Below are 6,523 nucleotides of genomic sequence, written 5' to 3' on the forward strand. Positions count from 1 at the left end.
GGCCGGCGTCAGGACGTTGCCGGGGAAACCTGGATAGGTTTCCCGACCCCGGATTGGCCAGAGAGGGACGGCGTCGCGAATGAAAAGCCGGTCGAGCCGGCGAGGAAGGAGAAGGAGGAAGAGACCGGAGACGACGGAGAAGAAGACGGAGACGACGGCGAACGGAGGGAGACCGAGGCAAGGGACCCGACGGCAAGCGCGGCGAGAGACCAAGAGAAGGAATACCACCTGGAGGACGGAGAGCTGGAACCAGGAAGCCGTATCGAACCCTACCTCAGCGAGGACCACCTCAACGCCCGCCACGGCCCCGGAGGGTCGTGGCTCACGAAGGTACGGTCCTTCTGGACAAATAAAGGGTGCACGGCAGGGAAGGGGACTGGGGAAGGAAACTAGGGAAGGGGTAGAGGGTGAATGGGGAAAAGAGGTGGGAGGGCACAAAAGAAGCACTAGGGACACAATAACACGCTAGTAAAATTAGTAATAAGCACTTCCCTCTATTCCGCACAGACACCACCCCCTCCCCTCTGTTATCCACCCCAGTCTGATAAATTTAATAAGAAAGACGTATCTCTTAACGTCCCACTTACCCTCGTTTTCCTTATTTCCCTTTCCGATATCCTCATGGGACGTCCGCGAGACTGACAGTACCTCCACCTAAAGAGAAGAAAAGGGGAAAACACATCAGTGACAAGAAGAACTTCGCGAGAGACTAAGAGCAACAACAGAACGAACTTTCACTTGATTTATCCTTTTGTTTAGAAAACAATAAACACTTACCTGAGCACCATAACTTCTTGTTTTAGTTGTCCTCATCTTGTTCGGTCTGTCACAGTGGTGTCAGAAGTGGGATCCTTAGGGGCCCTACGACAACCGAACAGAGTACACAATGAGTGACAACCCTTCCCTTGAGGATATGATCAAACAGCTAGCAGAAGGACAAAGACATTTGCAGCTGGTATGGGAGGCTCACCAAAGGGAAGCAAAAGAGGACAGAGAGGCTTTACAATCGGCCTTGAAAAGCCAGGCCACCATTCTGGCAAATAACCAGCTGGTACACGAAACGGCCATGACAAAATTAACCGAGACCATTGCCGCTAGTAAAGTCCACCCGAACGTTCCCAGCTCAGTATTGCAGAAATATCAAGAGGGAGAAGACCCAGAGTCTTTCTTTACTAACTTTGAAAGAGTGGCGTCGTCAGCTCAATGGCCTGAAGAACGCTGGGGACAATATGTTGCTCCATTACTAACTGGCCTCTTACAAGCAGCCTATCAGGCTGCTAATCCCGGAGGCCTCACACCCTACAAGGATATAAAATCCAGTATTTTGGAACGTGTCGGGCATGATACTGAATACTACCGGATGAAATTCCGCAACGTCAAGTGGGGACCAAATGAGGACCCCCGGACCTTTTATTTCCGGGTAAAAGATTTGGCCTTAAAATGGTTGGGGCCTATTGGCGATAGCCGTGAAGAAGTGATACAAATAATTATACTGGAACAGTACTTGGATGCTCTACCCTTAGCCACAAAACACTGGATACGACAGCATCCAAAAGTAGACACTAACACAGCAATTGATTTGGCCTGCGCGTATCATCGCTCCTCCGACATAAGAAATATACCACCACGGCCCAATATAAAATCAGTCTTGCCACCTGTAAAAACCCTCCCAAAGAATCCACTGGACAATACCGTTTCCCGTAGAATCCCGGAAGGCCCCCCTATACAGGGACCCCAATGTTACCACTGCGGAGAATGGGGACATATCGCCCGTATGTGTCCTCAGAAACACGAAGGAGGTGAGCCGATGGAAATAGGGGTTACCAGGCGTAGGGTCCTATGTACAGGGAAAGGTAACCACAAGTTCAAACAGACTGTAAAAATCAATGGACGGTATGTGTGTGCCCTCGTCGACTCCGGGTGCAGCCAGTCTGTAATAAGGGAAGACCTGATAACCACTCTGGGTTCCGAAACGAGACAGTGGGTACATATTTGTTGTGTTCACGGGGACAAGGAGCAATATCCGTTAAAAATACTACAGATAGAATGGGGGCCCTACCGGGATAGTCTCCCGATGGGGATAATGCCAAAATTGATCGAGGATTGTATCGTGGGAACAGATTACCTTCACTTTCAAGAACTATTGGATCAGGTTAGAGACTCTAAAATCTCACAGGACTGGTGGGGTGAAGCCCCGTTTTCAGGAAGTCCAATTGAATGTCCAATAACCCGTAGAAAACTGACCCGAAGGGACAAAAGAATAGAAAGAGAACAGTTCCGAAATAGTACTAGTCAGGACACTATAAGAGGAGTGGTAGCAGAATTCCACGAGGCACCTGTCAGTTTTGCTCAACAACAGAGAGAAGATCCCTCCCTATCTCACGCCTGGAGAACCGCAGTGTCAGAGGAAATGGATGAGGTGGGTCCCTACTTCCTAATAAAAAATAATCTCCTGTACCGAGTAAACACCACACGTACCGGGGAAAAAAGAAAACAACTCATAGTACCTGAATACTATAGGGATCACATCCTTACGCTCGCTCATAATCATCCGGGAGGGGGACACTTTGGGAGAGACAAAACGGAAGAATATCTCCTCAGACGATTTTACTGGCCTGGTGTTTTTGCCAACATAAGAAAATATTGTGCGCAATGTCCCAGGTGTCAACTGACGGAACCAGGTAAACCAAAAAAAGCACCACTCATACCCCTCCCCATCATAGATGTTCCGTTTAGACGGATAGGGATGGATTTGGTTGGACCCTTGGTTCCTTCTTCAAAAGGACACACTTACATACTGGTCATAGTTGATTATGCGACCCGATACCCAGAGGCTATTCCCCTAACCAGTATGACGACAAAGACCGTAGCCCAGGCGATGATAACGGTGTTTTCGCGTCTTGGTTTCCCTCAGGAAATACTCACAGATCAGGGCACTCCCTTTACGTCCACCTTGATGAAACAAGTGTGTAAAACGTTAGGCATATCTCAGATCAAAACATCCGTTTATCATCCTCAAACCGATGGTTTGGTCGAACGATATAATCGTACGATCAAAACGTTACTTCGAAAGATTGTGCACGACACAGGGAGAGACTGGGATCAGAAATTACCGTTGGTATTATACGCGATCCGAACGCACGAACAGGCTTCCACGGGGCATAGCCCATTCGAGCTAGTGTTCGGGCGACAACCACGTTCCCTTCTGGACATGGCGGTAGAGGCCTGGGAGGAAGAAGCCATGGAGGGAGGGACTCCTTTGTTGGAGTATGCTCATAACTTGAGAACGCATTTACAGGGATTATGGGACGAAGTAAAAGACAATATGGAACAGGCTCAAAGAACCCAAAAGCATTATTATGATAAGGGGAGTAAGTTAAGAGTTTTCCAACCCGATGAACAGGTCTTAATCATGCGACCCACATCCGAACATAAATTGCTGGCGAAATGGCAAGGCCCCCATAGGATCATCCGAGCCGTCTCCCCTGTAACTTACCTAGTGGAAATAACAACCAACCCCAGGAAAACCCAAATATATCATGTCAATCTTTTAAAGAAGTGGGAGACACCCGAGACACCCAACACTACCCCAAGAATAGTTAGCCTTCTGTACCCGAGTAAGGAATTGAAGATTGAATTTTGCCCTACCACCCTAGCCAAGGGGACAACCCTACCCACTATAGACGAAGCATTAACGGAAGCGGAAAAGAGGCAGGTATACCGCTTGTTACAGCAATATCACCAATTGTTTTCAGAAGACCCCGGTAGAACCACCCTAATCCGACATAAGATACGAACAAAACCCGACACAGTTGTTCGGGTCAGACCATATCGCATCCCAGCAGCAAGGAAGCAGGTTATAGAAAATGAAATACAGAAAATGTTGACCCTAGGAGTAATAGAGCCCTCTACCAGTCCCTGGTGTTCACCCGTAGTTCTTGTACCAAAACCTGACGGTACGGTCAGGTTCTGCATAGACTTCCGGAAACTTAATGAGAACTCATTATTTGACACGTATCCAATCCCTAGGGTGGACGATGTCCTAGAGAAACTAGGAAAGGCGAAATATATGTCCACAATAGATTTAACCAAAGGATATTGGCAGATACCCTTAGCCCCCGAAGATAAAGAAAAAACGGCATTTTCTACCCAGTCCGGGCTGTATCATTTTACTGTATTACCTTTTGGGCTACATGGGGCACCGGCCACTTTCCAAAGGTTAATGGAGAACATATTAAAACCATACCCTGCTTTTTCGGCGGCCTACCTGGATGATGTAGTTGTTTTTAGCGATACCTGGGTAAACCATCTGGACCATCTAAGCCAAGTTTTTAATGCACTCACCGAGGCTGGGTTGACAGCCAATCCCAAGAAATGTGTTATCGGGAAAACCGACATTTCATATCTGGGATACAGAATCAGTCAGGGAACACTTCAACCCCAAGCCCAGAAGGTGGACGCGATCTTACATGCCCCTCTCCCGAAAACTAAAAAAGACTTACGCTCTTTCTTAGGCCTAGTAGGATATTATCGGCGTTTCATACCTCACTATTCCACTCTAGCCGCTCCCCTTACGGATCTTCTGTCCAAATCTCATCCAAATCAGCTATTACCTTTCTCTGCTATTCAAACTTCCAGTTTTGAACGCTTGAGGAACTCTTTAACCAAAGAACCCATATTGTTATGCCCGGATTTTTCAAAACCCTTTCACCTTTACACTGATGCCTCCGATGTGGGGCTCGGGGGGGTTCTGACACAGCCGGGAACGGAGGGACTCGATCATCCCGTTGTGTATATCAGCCGCAAACTGGGTCTTCGGGAACGTCGTTTCCCCATAATAGAAAGGGAGTGTTTGGCCATTAAATGGGCCGTGGATTGTCTACAGTATTACCTGTTGGGCCGGCCTTTTGTACTTTTTACGGATCACGCCCCCCTCACTTGGCTTGCCGCTCATAAAGATACGAATGCCCGGATTCTCAGGTGGTTCCTTGAACTTCAACCATTCTCCTTTCAGGTCCGACATGTTCCTGGGAGTTCGCAAGTCCCTGCTGATTATCTCTCTCGCTTCCCGGTTTCCGATTCGGTCCTGGAACAGGACCTGTCTTGGGAAGGGGTATGTGACGGGGTAAACCCGATCACCGCAAGACGGGAGGCCGGAGTTGACGTGTCGGACTCCTCTGACACGTCATCTCCGCGTTTCCCTGTTACCGGGGAAACGCGTCCCGAGCAAGGCCGGCGTCAGGACGTTGCCGGGGAAACCTGGATAGGTTTCCCGACCCCGGATTGGCCAGAGAGGGACGGCGTCGCGAATGAAAAGCCGGTGGAGCCGGCGAGGAAGGAGAAGGAGGAAGAGACCGGAGACGACGGAGAAGAAGACGGAGACGACGGCGAACGGAGGGAGACCGAGGCAAGGGACCCGACGGCAAGCGCGGCGAGAGACCAAGAGAAGGAATACCACCTGGAGGACGGAGAGCTGGAACCAGGAAGCCGTATCGAACCCTACCTCAGCGAGGACCACCTCAACGCCCGCCACGGCCCCGGAGGGTCGTGGCTCACGAAGGTACGGTCCTTCTGGACAAATAAAGGGTGCACGGCAGGGAAGGGGACTGGGGAAGGAAACTAGGGAAGGGGTAGAGGGTGAATGGGGAAAAGAGGTGGGAGGGCACAAAAGAAGCACTAGGGACACAATAACACGCTAGTAAAATTAGTAATAAGCACTTCCCTCTATTCCGCACAGACACCACCCCCTCCCCTCTGTTATCCACCCCAGTCTGATAAATTTAATAAGAAAGACGTATCTCTTAACGTCCCACTTACCCTCGTTTTCCTTATTTCCCTTTCCGATATCCTCATGGGACGTCCGCGAGACTGACAGTACCTCCACCTAAAGAGAAGAAAAGGGGAAAACACATCAGTGACAAGAAGAACTTCGCGAGAGACTAAGAGCAACAACAGAACGAACTTTCACTTGATTTATCCTTTTGTTTAGAAAACAATAAACACTTACCTGAGCACCATAACTTCTTGTTTTAGTTGTCCTCATCTTGTTCGGTCTGTCACAGACATATTATACACTTTATGTCTGTTCATGTTATTGCAAGATGGTGGGGGTCTTTGTAAAAATGACGCTTGTCTTTACAATTCTGTTTCTTGCACTGTTCATTATCCTAATCATTGAAGCCCATGCAACTTATCGCAGATTGCAGTTGTGTTAAATAAAAACCATTGAAACTTTACTGCATCTTCGTTATTGCCTGTGTTTGGATGAGGCATGATGTATCTGTGAGAAAGGGGTAATCTCCGTTTAACTACGACTCTCCCTGAGATGTCATACTCTCGAGTCCATGCGTAAAGGCTGCCACAAATCTCCTTTTACTATTTGGGTTTTTGGTGAGGTGCTGCTAGTGAGCCGGAAGGGTTAGGATGACAGCTGTGACTTGTTGTTGCCTACAAACATAAGTACTGTCATCCTTTAACCAGCAGTCTTGCCTAGAGCAAGAGTCCAAACTACGACAACCTGGTG

At 48.5% G+C, this 6,523-nt stretch overlaps 1 long non-coding RNA gene across 1 annotated transcript; it reads right to left on the minus strand.

Annotated features, from left to right (window-relative positions):
* Positions 1-584: 584 nt before the first annotated feature.
* Positions 585-5,886, minus strand: LOC138295941 (uncharacterized). Its single transcript, XR_011203717.1, has 3 exons — positions 5,818-5,886; positions 778-861; positions 585-654 (listed from the first exon to the last, which is right to left on the minus strand). It is a non-coding gene; the product is annotated as an uncharacterized lncRNA (long non-coding RNA).
* Between the last annotated feature and the right edge of the window lie 637 nt (positions 5,887-6,523).

The sequence above is a fragment of the Pleurodeles waltl genome, chromosome 1_2 (genome assembly GCF_031143425.1).
Source record: "Pleurodeles waltl isolate 20211129_DDA chromosome 1_2, aPleWal1.hap1.20221129, whole genome shotgun sequence".
NCBI lineage: Eukaryota > Metazoa > Chordata > Amphibia > Caudata > Salamandridae > Pleurodeles > Pleurodeles waltl.